Source organism: Echiichthys vipera, assembly GCF_963691815.1.
Source record: "Echiichthys vipera genome assembly, chromosome: 2".
In the NCBI taxonomy this organism is placed as follows: Eukaryota; Metazoa; Chordata; class Actinopteri; order Perciformes; family Trachinidae; genus Echiichthys; species Echiichthys vipera.
The window spans coordinates 18,574,106-18,586,953 of record NC_139827.1 but is presented as its reverse complement, the minus strand read 5'-3'; the positions used below and the strand labels follow the sequence as shown (position 1 = coordinate 18,586,953).

The 12,848-nt window shown below is 40.5% G+C and overlaps 1 protein-coding gene across 1 annotated transcript in view; it reads right to left on the bottom strand.

The window, feature by feature from the left end:
- klhl5 (kelch-like family member 5) overlaps positions 1 to 12,848 on the bottom strand; it is a gene marked incomplete at its 5' end in the record, with an annotated part of 53,457 nt that overhangs the window by 36,946 nt on the left and 3,663 nt on the right. The window lies entirely within an intron of this gene.

Sequence of the window (12,848 nt, the reverse complement as noted above, 5' to 3'; positions counted from 1 at the left end):
AACAATTCCAGTTGATCCCCAAAATGCAAAGTATGACTCCCAATTTGGATGCCGTCCTGCTAATGAATAAACATCTTTATTGCTGACTGTATCGCTGATAACAAGATGAGAAAAGAAATATCTCCTATACCGTCATCTTTTACCAGTGAAATATGAAATTTACTTAAATATTTAGTTTGTTTTAAACCATTGCAGTGATCAGCAAAATCTTATATCACAGACTTCTGATCAGTTCCTTTAAATCCCATCATCAGACGTATCTTTTTACAACTGCTGTTAAAAGCCATTACCACATAACTTCACATCACACTTACCACAATTCACATACTATTTTAATCAATTAAATGTATTTAGATTATTCAGTACTTTGGTCAACGTCTGTTAACAAACAGTTGCTTTTTAAACATTGTCCAGACACAGAGCCATAAAATGCATTTATTTAGACTTAGACTTCTCTTTATTGATCCTTTGGGATTACTCCTGTGAGGACATTAAGATTCGGGCTCTAATACTCAATCTCTTTCTCTAATTTGGTCTCCACAAACTCTTGAAGAAAATGTCTGGCTCTTTAGCTGCTAAATGCTCTGCTATGTTCAAATTAATTTTCTCTCTCTGCTGTTTGGTGCTGTAGTGGGTTTATCTTTTATTTCTATTTTTCATTCAAAACAGCTGCCTGGACAGTGAAAGTAAACAAAAACCCACCACCCGCCCTCAAACAATAATTCTCGGTGGGTTTATCAGTACAAACGACCCCTGTCACACTAGGCATAGTCATATGATGCACTGGTACTATGGAAATATTAATTAGAGCAGCTTTAAATACCAAAGTCATAACCAGAAGGTGAGAAAGTCAGAAGATTAAGATAGCTGCTATCAGCACAAAGAGAGGGTGTAATTAAATTATATTTTATGCAACAGCAGTGTAGAGTTATGCTCAGTAGGTGCTAGTGGATTAAAAAAAACAAAACAACAGATAAAAAGAACACTAATAACCAACCCACTTATTTCCAGCAGACAGAATGTCTCCCAGCAAGAATCCCATATTTGCATAAATAACACCTCTGTGTGCAAAATGACAAAAACGATCACTAATCCTGTTGTTTGTGTGTGTGTGTGTGTGTGTGTGTGTGTGTGTGTGTGTGTGTGTGTGTGTGTGTGTACGTGCACAGGTTGGGTTGTCTGCCGCTGCTAAAATCGCTGAGGCATGAAGTTTGCCGATGCACACAACACGAGATAATACACATCCTGAATTATTGATGGACATGAAAACAACTCTATTTTTTCTTTCTAGTCTCTTTCTGTGTCAGTAACTGTCTCTCTTCCTCTCTCTCTCACTTCCTTTCTCTCCGCCCTCACCCATTCAGCAGTTTAGCAGCTCTCAAATGACACTCAACTGGTCTCTCTTTGGTGTTGCTTGCACGCACATCTACTGCAAACACACAAGCAAATTATCTCTATTCTTAGGTATAACGCAGGTGTGTTTGCTCTTATATGGTACACTCAGGTCTCTCTGCAGGGCAGGTGGCAGGTGGAAGAAAGCAAAGTGCTTGCTGTGCACTCCCCCTCTGTCACTCCTCCCTCTTTCTCTCTATAATGCTCCATAGCTCTTTTTCCCATTTTCTTACTGACAGTCTTTCTCAATTCCAGTCCAGTCTCTGTGTTATTTTCCCTTTCTGCTTTTTCTCCCCACGCTGCAGTGCCTTGTTATCCTGTTCGCTCTCTTCCTAAATGGGCTGAGTGCTGAGGGAGGAGAGGAAGTGGAAAACACGAGGGAGATGTGGAAAGAGAGAGAGAGGGAGCAGTTACAGCCAAATAAAGAGCAGGCCTTAATAATTTACTCTGCCCTGCTGCCACAAGCCCATCACAGCCCATCGTTCCCATAGAAATCAGAGTCACAAGTGGTTAGACAGAGAGAGAGAGAGCATGTGACAGAGAAATTATAATATGGACAACTTGATTGGATTTATATTTACATATATTTAAAGAGCGGACAAGAGATCTTAACGCACTGCAAATTACAGAATATTTGGCCAGTTGGGTGCAGTGACATCCATTTTGAAACCTCAAAGAATTTTGGCCAACGCCATCTTGGATTTTTGGAGCCAGAAGTGGCCATATTTCAATGAGAGGGTGGAGCTGGGACTACTGTATTAAAAAATACTTGAAACGAGCAATTGGGACCATAAACTCATTAGTTACATGTTTACTGAGGCAGATGACTTATTGGCACTGACTTCACTTGTGGCTTTACTTTGTGACAGTGGGCTATGCAAGTACTTAGAATGGAGTCACGTCCACATAACTTACAGGTATTTCGCCTGGTCTCATTATTCAATAGGAGACCGCTTCGGTACAATGATCGTGTTAATGTTCCTTCATTCACTGTGATTGAGAGCTGAGATCGCCGCGAGCAGAAGGTTTGCAGTGGAGATGACTTGTGAGATATGCCTTACTGAAAAGTGCCTTTGTCTTCACTATAAACAATCTCTGCTGGAGACAGAAACTTGTAGGAGAAATCAAAGCAGCCAGTACCTCTGTGTACCATCATAGCCGGACTTATTATTACATTGTTCAGGAGCCACACGTCAACTGCAGTAAAGTGCATAGGCTCCGTAGTTAATGTAGCCATTAATTTGACCCCAATGGATACGGAAACCAATTTGTGCTGAAGGAAATTGTAGTGAAAACTAGAGCTGGACGATATGGCCAAAATCTTCTATCCCGATCATTTCATATCTAGATAATGATGGATATCACGATATAGCGTGTTTTCTGGTAATTCAATGAATAAATAGTCTATATGAAATATCCACATGGCCAACTCCTGTGTGCATTAAATGCATGAAAAAGGAAAAATATTTCTATGAATTTTCTCATTTTATTGAGAACTTTTTAGTCCAAAACCTCAACTCCAAATAGTTCCCATCAGATTTTCTGAAAAAGTTCTTACAATCATCAATCGATTTATATAACATAATTGTGTAGCATGATATCTCTATATATAATTTTGTCACAATACGATTCTACTTAAATTATTAAAAATTCAAATATTAAAATTATCGCCCAGCCCTAGTAAAAACAATTGAGGACACCAGCTTTTCCCCACTAGAAAAGCCATCTTTAATCAGCTTGTGTAACTCCATGGTTTATCCCCGGTGTGACACACACACACACACACACACACACACACACACACACACACTCTGTGCTGTTTTCTTTGGTCCACTCTGCTCCTGGTGTGAAATAAATAGATAGTGCCTGAGAGGCATTTTTCGTCTTTGGATGAGGCAGTGCTCTATCCAGCAAGCTCTCGGATTGGTCGGTCCAAGGAAGGTCACCTTAACCTCCCTCCACCCACACTGATCATTGATCCATAAACCTATGAGACAACAGAGGGACACAGAGGCAACAGAACGGGTATATACAGAGAGAGAAATCAAATAAGAGAGGAGACTTAAAATGTCATCAATGAATATTATAATAGTGATCAAACATGCAGTACAGTTCTGGGCTGGCTGCTTCTGTACCTGAATGTCAGCCCAATCTCAAACCAATCATAGCCCACGAGTCACAATCCTAAAGTAATTAGTTAGCCAGTCGACACTCAGTCAATTCTGGATCAATTCCTCACTTAGTGCGAGTGTCTGAAAGTGATGCCTCTGTGTTTTATTTTGGCCGTTCTAAGGAAGAAAAGAAAAGAGACAGAGATAGAGGAGAGAAGGAGCAGTCGGCATGAGGTTGCCCTCCCCTCCACAAGTCCAACATCAGAAACAAGTGCATCTTTGATTAATAGTTATTTTACTGCTGTCAATACCATAACATCTGTATTACCAGTGTGGTATCATAACCAAAAAACACATCTGAAAATGCATTCTTTAAAAGCAAAGCTGTCTCTTAAATGCTTTCAGATATGTCGGATTCCTTTTACATATTTCTTTCATACAGAGTAAAATTCTCAGCAGACCACAAATCACTAAATGACTGGATCAGACGTAGATGATTGGCCGACTGAGAGGAAAGAAGGGCTGCCAAAAAATGAATGAATTGTCTCAAAAAACATTATCACATAATTGTGTCCTCTTGACAAATCACATCTATTTCCCACTCCCCACCTCCATTGTAAAGCCCATTTTGCATAGATCATTTCAAATGCTTGTCTGTGAGACCGCAAAAAATGAGCCCCCTGGATTACCAATTCTTGCAGCTTGCCTGTTAATCTGAACACACTAGTTTGTTTACATGTGTGAGGCTGAGGGTCTCTGTTGGTGCAGCGTGTATGTGTGCTATAGCAAACAAGATCATGTTTGTTTATGTTATTGTCCTCTAAGGAATTTAAAAAGCGAACAAAGTGAAATGGCTTGTTGTTCTGTGGACTATTACAACAATGAGGAATTACACTATATGACTTTATATATTAAAATCAGAGCATTCAGAGGAGGTAACAGAAATAGAGGATGAAAGACAAAGAAAGGCAGCAGAGGACTGTCCTGCAAAGAAACGCAACAGAAAGGTCAAATTGAGGTCTATATGGGAAGCTTTTGGAGGCTTTCCCCATTTGCTGTGATCTACTCGTTTAGACTGACCCATAGTCAGAATGGTCAGAATTATAAGAATTTAACTTTTCCTATAAAGAGTATTTAAAGGCGGTTTCTGACATGTTGTTTGAAATAATTATTCTGCCGTCAAAACATCCAAATATGAGTTATGGTGCGGGATAAAAGGAACATGGCTTCAACTATAGGAATTAGAGTTGTGTTAAAGGTATAATATGCAGTATAATCCTAAAAACAATGTATAAACTAATACTAATACTGGTAATCCCTCACAATCATCACATATTGTTTCACTAGAAGTGTGTGGTAGATGTTTGCATCTGCAGAGACCAAGCCTTCTGCCTGGATTTTCTCTTTTCTTATTTTGAGATAGACAGGGACGTTTCTGGGTGTCCGCTTGGCCCACATGGGTGTTTAACCCTCAGCCAATAACAGCACACAGTGTGAGCAGCCCACTGATCCCCAGTTATAGACTGTATGATAAAGATAGACAGAGCTAGGGGTCTGAAGCAAGTGCCTCAAACCTGCATTCTTTCTTATTTCCAGGAGGGGGCAACTCCACTGGTTGCAAAAAGAAGTCACTTTCTTAGGAGCCTACTTCCCAATTGATTTATTACCCCAGTAAACATTTTCCTAATGAGTTTATGATCTCAATCTCTAGTTTCAAGTCTTCTTCAATAAAAGCATGATGTTCATTTTGTGAATTATTATAATTAGATGATAAAGCAGGGGATGCGTTTGGACGTGGCTACCTTGTGATTGACAGGATGCTGTGCTAGTGACAGGGCAGAGGTTTTGCGTTACACATACACGGCACTGTGTACATAAAAAGAACTGTGAACTTGTTTTTGGGTCTTGTCTTGTCTTGATCAGTGTTCGGTTGCCCCTTGCTATTAAAGCCAACATTAGCTAGTGTTAGTTGGTAACTTAAGGGAAAATGGCGATTTTCAACAGGCTCCGTCTTACTACAGCGAATGATGCCGTCGACCGGAGCTCCCAGCTCACCCGCCAGCAATTGTCCACTTGTCAACCGGTTGAAAAACTGGCAGTTTCCATTTTTAGCATTTAGCTTAGAGCAGCGTCACTAAAATTTAAAAAGAGGCTCAAAACCCACCTTTTTAAGCAGGCTTTTAACTGACTTCTTTAATTCTTTCTAGTTCCTTTTATGCTTCTTACATTTTTTATTATTCTTCTATTTTGTTTTATTTATTTTAGCTTATCCTGTTTTATTTTGTATTGTTTTATTTATTGGGTCTATTTTACTGTTTTTATTCCCTCAGTTTTAGCTTCTATTTATTTTATGTTATTTTAATGTTTTAGCCCCTCTGTTTTCCGGTGTTTCCTCCTGGGGGCCTACCACACCAGGAGTTGTTCCTGGTCCATCGATGAGGGTGTTGTTCCATGGACAACCCTGGCCTGGGTGGCTTGAGAGCTCTACACCGTGGTGTGGAGCCTCCTGTCTGCCTGGACTGGGTGGTCCCTGTGGCACCCCCCCCCCTGCAGTCATGGACCATGATTCCACTCGGTGTGTGCGGCCCCCAAAGGTAGATTCTTGGTGCCCAGCCATGTCTCCTCAGCAACAGCTAGTGCATATGTGTGGGTGTGTGTCTGTTTGTATGTTTGTGTGTGTGTGTGTGTGTGTGTGTGTGTGTGTGTGTGTGTGTGTGTTTGTGTGTGTGTGTGTGTGTGTGTGTGTGTGTGCACTATGTTTGTGTGTGTGGGTGTGTATGTGCGGGAGTGTGTATGTCTTTGTGTATATCTCTATGTATATATTTTTGGGGGTGGGAGGTTTGGGTTTTCATGGTGTTTCTTTGTTCCTGCTTTGTTTTTGTTTTTTACTATGCTTGTATTTTCTGTGAGGCACTTTGTGCTACTGTAAAAGTATGAAAAGTGCTATATAAATAAAGTCGATTGATTGAAATGACTGCAGCCTGACGCTGCTTATCTCTTCTCCACAGCCCCCACCCTTTTGTCCAAATATGGTCACGTCCAGTTTCAAAAACCAAAGACGGCGGCGGCCAAAATGGGTGACGTCCCAGTAGCTACGTCTATCTCTATTATACAGTCTATGTTTGTCACGCCCTTCCCTCTCAGCATCTCAGATTAACGTGCAGGGCACAAGGCTGCAGTGTGTCTGTTTTACCAGCACACACACACACACAGACAGGATGAAGCTCTGCGTTCATTCATAACCCAACAGTGCAGCTCCTGCCAACGGGTTTGTGCATTTAAGCTTTGAACATGGTAACTCTCTCTCTGCACGCCTGGTCTACCTCTCTCTCTGGCCATTGAGCGGGGAGGAGAGGAGGCGCTGACTCTGAATGCTGTATGCTTCCCTACAATAAACAAACAAGTAAACAATACTTTCTACATCTTATGCCTTTAACGATGGGAGAGGAGGGGCAGGCAGGAGGCCTTGTCAGTAATTACCGGAAGACGGGGGAGGGGGGGGGGGCATTTAAAGGACGCTGACGCTGCAGCTTATCAACTCATAACTCGCCCTCAGTATTTAATATTTTAGCACGAGGGAGCTTTTAGCATGCATCTGATTTATTAAGAGAATTAATGAAATCATTCTGTGACAGAAGAGCATTTGGGATGTGTGGCGTGTGTCCCTGAAGACAGTAGATGGGTGATGTAAAGTTAATCAAACACACTAACTGCCTGAACGTTATCACTATAAATATCCACGCCGCCACATATAAACGCTCGTTCAAGTAACCATACAGAATGAACCTGTGGCCTCAGAATGAAAGGATATTTTTTTTTTATCTATAGCACAAAACAGAATTTCATAGAAAATGCAAGAGCCAATGTCACTGAAATGTCAAATCTACCAGCTGGCTTTCTCCTAAAACATCAGCTTGCTCCTTTTCTACCAAACTCATGAATCACATTATCCTAAAATAACATTCCTAAAATAACATTCGCTCATGCATGAGAAACTCTGCTTGTGTGTGTGCCGCTTTCCATTAGAGCTGGATAGTAGGCTCATTTTATTCTCATTGTACAAGCTGCTCCACAAGACGTGACTCAAATAGTCCGCTCTGGAAATAATTTACAAACCAAGAAAGAGAGAGAAATGTTATGTCCATCTTTTATCAAGCTCTTACTGTATATGGGTAAAGAGCTCTACGAATAGCAGCATCACAACCACAGCACAAATAACATCTCCACAAAACCAGCAGCAAAGCAGACCAGTCTGAACATTAAATCATCTTCACCCTCTCAATCCACCAACAATGACTCATTTCAGACTGTAGTGGAATATTACTCTGTGGTGATGAAATACTTGGAACACAAAATGTGGCTTGATTGTTGACATATCAATTAATAAAAATGCATGGTAAAAAGCAATGTGACAAGCAGCGGCCTGTTACAGAACGCAGGTTTAACAAACTCTGACCCTAACCCTGAACCCCCCCTTCCCCCGCTGGCCAGGCCCTGCCTCCGTTCACACTGCTTTAAAAGATCCGGGCCAGGGCACGATTGCTTCTTTCACACCGTGTCCTGACAGCACGCTACTCGAGGCAGCGACAAAATTACTTTGATTACATTGTTTTCGGAATGTCCTAACTGGGCTGAACTTTTGTCAGATGCCTCGTTTTATTTATTTCTGTCGCACACATTGTAAGTGCCACAATGGAGGATCTGATCATTCTTAAGGGATCACTCCAAAGACTTCTGGATTATAATTTTCAACGAGATCGATTGTCTGGTCTTAACAACTGATGTGGGTATATAATGCGTCTATTTATCATGCATTTTATAGAGCTTATGTTTGTGTGTTTCTATTGTGTTTTTATTGTTTTTATGATGCATTTTTATTGCATCTCTGCCTGCAAACCTGCTTTCCCTTTCAGGACAATAAAAGTTGATGGTGCGAGTTGTGACCAATAAAGCACTTTAAAGTGTAAAGTGTTAATGTGAAGTTATGTCAACATAAACAGGATTTTAAGGGCCTCAAACAGAGTACGGATTTTAATTTCAATTTCAATATGTAAACCTACAGAAATTGAACGGTAGGAAACAGCATCTCTGTCCACCCACCACCATGTGTGCAGAAGCAGAACCACTCATCTGTTCAGTTGCCAGGCTTGAAAAAAGGTGCAATTGGAGCACATTGATTTTTCCTCATGTTAAAAAGCTTTTATTGACATGGCATTTTCTCACCGGAAAAGGTTACAGCAGAGGAGAAAAGAGAGGGAGGGACAAGGTGAAACATGAAGGGATACAAAAGAGATGCAGCACCATCATGGCTCTGCACCTCCTCCTGTAAATTCACCCCCACTTTAGCCCACTTTAGTGTGCGCTATCCTTTGAAGTAGTGCTTTTCCCAACACACACACGCACACACACACACACACACACACACACACACACAAACCTTGAAACTCTGAGAGAGACGGCATAAGAGGCCCTACCGTATTTCTTCTGGTGAACAAAACACCGAGACAGGTAGAAGACAAAGACTTGAGGACATACTGCATTCAGAGCACACACGAGTAATATAAAGCGCAGTGATTCAGATAGACAGGCACCTAGATAGACAGACAGATTAGAGCCATCAGGGAGATAAGTCTGGAAACCTTCATCACCTTTAAGGGTTCTCTCATAACGATAATCTCTTTGTGAAACATCGTAATTTTGCCATAAAGAGTCATAAAGCTTCACAGTGGCTTCCTCTCTGGGGAGCCAGATGACGCCTTACTGCTGCTGACACAGCACTAAATCACCATGCTATCCCTCCTCCACCTCCTCCTCCTCCTCCTCCTCCTCCTCCATTTTTCTCTCCTTTAAGTTGTTTGTCATCATTTCAAAATAAAGTCAGTACACTGTTTATCAGTGCAGCATTAGCTCCATTTAAAAATGGACATTTTGCATCAAAAGACTTAAGACTTAAGACTTAGTACTCTTAAGATTAAACCTGCAATAACTGATTTTTTTGCCACTTGGGGGCAGCACAAACTTTAGGGAGGCTTTTTTTACCTTCTCTTAGTGCAGCTGAAGATTGCCAGGAAAGGGGGGAGAGAGGAGGGAGGAAATGCAGCAAAGGTCTGTAGTTCGGGGTCAAAAACGGGGCGCTGTGGTAAGGACTTTTTATACGGGACGCATGCCAGGTAAACTACCAGGTGAACTACCAGGAGAGTTACCAGGTAATAACAGGCACCCTGGGGCAGTACAAACATTGATTATAACCTTTTAAGTTCATTTGGTTGCCTTGGTAAGTCCAATATTCACTCTCTTTTCTTTTGTGCTGGCAGAAAGGTCTGGCCCTTCTCCCATACAGACAGATTTCCAGCATCATGACGTTGTGCAGACAATCAAAATCGTTTTCCTTCATAAATGCATTTTAGTGTACTGTTTGGCTGTGACCCCACTGACCAAGTGGTAGGTCTATCCAATTGCATCCACAAGTATTTTGTATTGATAACCTTGGAAATTGAAAATTATGTCAGTTTTGAACTTCTGGTGTAGAGGTTTGTACAACCTACAGTATTATAACATTTTATGTGATATTTATGTATTCTGTGTTTTGCTTCGAATCCCATGTCAACACAGACAACAGTTCCTAAAAGAGCTTGAAGTGAAACGTTAGAGTGGTATGTGACCTCTGTACGCGCGCGTACACACACACACACACACACAATTTTAAAATATGTAATAAATACTAAAAATAAGAAAAGGCCAATGAAACATGACAGTTATTGAATAAGGTTCATAATTGCACAGGGTCCATTATTGCACTGAGTACCAGGTAGGAGAGTTGTTCGGTATTTACAGAAGCATGGTAAGAGAGAGTCCTCCTCCACCACCTCCTCCTTATATGGAAAAGTCTGTTTCACCATCCAACCTCAGCATGCTGGAAGCTGTTGCCCTTATCACTACTACTTCATATTTGTGACCAGTCTGTTTCCTCGAGGCACAGTCTGTCAAGTAGCAGCTACGAGCAGGTGACAGATGAGACGTTCACTATGAGCGATACCACGCTCCCTAAAACACTGCTTCTGAACAGCAAATCAAGACCTTCATTGGTGACTTTGCACCCCCCAGAGCTTTGAGGGCTGGTTATGGACCGACTGGGCTACAAACTTTAACCCATGGAGACTTAAGGCAGCCAATAGACACCCAAGCCAGTGGACCAGGACAAGATATGTTGATAAAATGTAGCTTAGACTAATGTTCTTTTCCTCTCATTCAGGTTAGAGACTGGTGACGTGTGTTCCAAGTTTGTACACCGAGCTTTCTGAATTAAATAAAACATCTTTTATCAAATATTTATCTGAGGTTAAGGGTTGTCTTGTTTTCTCATTTTCATATCAGTCCATTAATACAAGATTGTTGCAATATAAATGGATTGTGTCACCGCAGTCTCTCACTTTTAATTAGAAATCCAGAGACTTGTGTAAAATGTGGCTCCGACAAGGAAAAACTCAACCACCCAGTGCATCATTAGCTGTATAGTCTCTCAAGCTGCCTGGCCATAGAGGAACTGACGTACGCTACTGAAGGGCCACCATTTCAATAAACACAAACTACTACTCGAAAGGAAATTGACCGAGCAAGTCTGTACTAAAGAAGCAGTGCAACAACACAAATGTTAACCCAATTTATCTGACTCTTTCATTCTTAATCACACAAGACCCTGATCATTTTTCTTGTGGACACAGGTATAGACATCCCATTTTATTTGGATTAAATGTATCCCATTCCTACTTAACATTTTTAACAACATATACCGAAGGTTTGATCCAGATCAAATACAAATAGAGATTTTGTTATCTAATCTGATTTCAGAATCCTTTTTTTTCTTTTGAACAACCAATTTTAAAGATTTGATCCAATCCGATAGTCGAAATTTGAATTAGATTACTTTCAAAATACTGGGCCCTGAGATTCAACTAAATTAAAACAATGTAGTCAATACAATCGATCTCAAGTGATGGGCCATTCATGTGAAATTCAGTTGTAGCAACGCATATGAATGGAAAACTTAAAAATATGTCAAAAATACAACCCACATCTCAGAAAACAAGCAAGTATCAGACCCCAGTCAAAGGTTCCACCACCGTGGGCAAAGAAGAACCTCTAATTCTTTCTGCTGAGCATGTTAGACCACTTTAGACGGCAAAAAACAAAACACATATACAAGCAGAGGTTAACCTTGAAACTGTAGGATGATTTTAACTCTTCCCCTGGTCAAAATACACTTTTCTCTCAACACAAACGCAAAAATATGTAGAGGATGAAAGAGAATTTCAAATCACTGCAGCTATTGATGCTAGGGTATATCTGAGAGCATCATTGTGTCCATTTACAGCAGATCATGCCTGAAATACATAAACCATCCTGCACTTAGCCTGTTGTTAAATATCCTCTCGTGTACCTAAATCCCTAATCTCATCATGCTGTTACAGTCAGTCTCTAAACTCTCTACATCAGATTCTGCAGTAATGCAGAGCTCCAGAAATAGTCCACGTTCAGTTTCCCTCAAGTGATTTCAGGTCGGGATTTATGGTTAATGTTCATAATATTCAGCAAATTACTGGGTCTTGAAAAGTTAAGTGCTGAGAAGGACACCCATCTTCTCTCAGAAACACAAAAACACACTCTCACCAGTCAGCAGTATACTGCACTGATGTGTTCATCATTAAGCTTCTGACAGCAACATTAAAATTGATAGATGCGTACGTACCCTTGGCTCTATAAGTGAAAGACTGCGCCACAAAAACGTTGAACTAATCACTTGTTTGATTGAGTCAAAATATTGCTTTTCTTGGCATCTAGTAGAGTAGCTAAAAATGTAAATCTTCAGGATGGCGCCAGGATGGAGTAAAGACCATTGGGTGAAATCTTTAACTTAATGCTTTTGATATGTCCTGTGCACAATGAAAAATGTAATAATGTACATTTGTAATAGTGTAATGTAATAAAGTATCTACCTATCTATATCTATCTATCTATCTATCTATCTATCTATCTATCTATCTATCTATCTATCTATCTATCTATCTATCTATCTATCTATCTATCTATCTATCTATCTACGTAAAAGAAAGGCCCAAAACATAAAGATGTATTTCAGGGGGTCATAGAGGAGACATATTATACTAATTTTACAGTTCATACTTGTATTTTGTGTTTCTGCAAGCTAGAACATCTTACATGCATCTTTAATGTAAAGACACAAGAACAGGAGCCTATGTTTTCTGATCTAGGCAGCACACAGAAAACTGACTGGTTTGTCTTATTTCACAGTTGGTGGGTTGGTAGGCACTCACCTAGCCTAAAGAA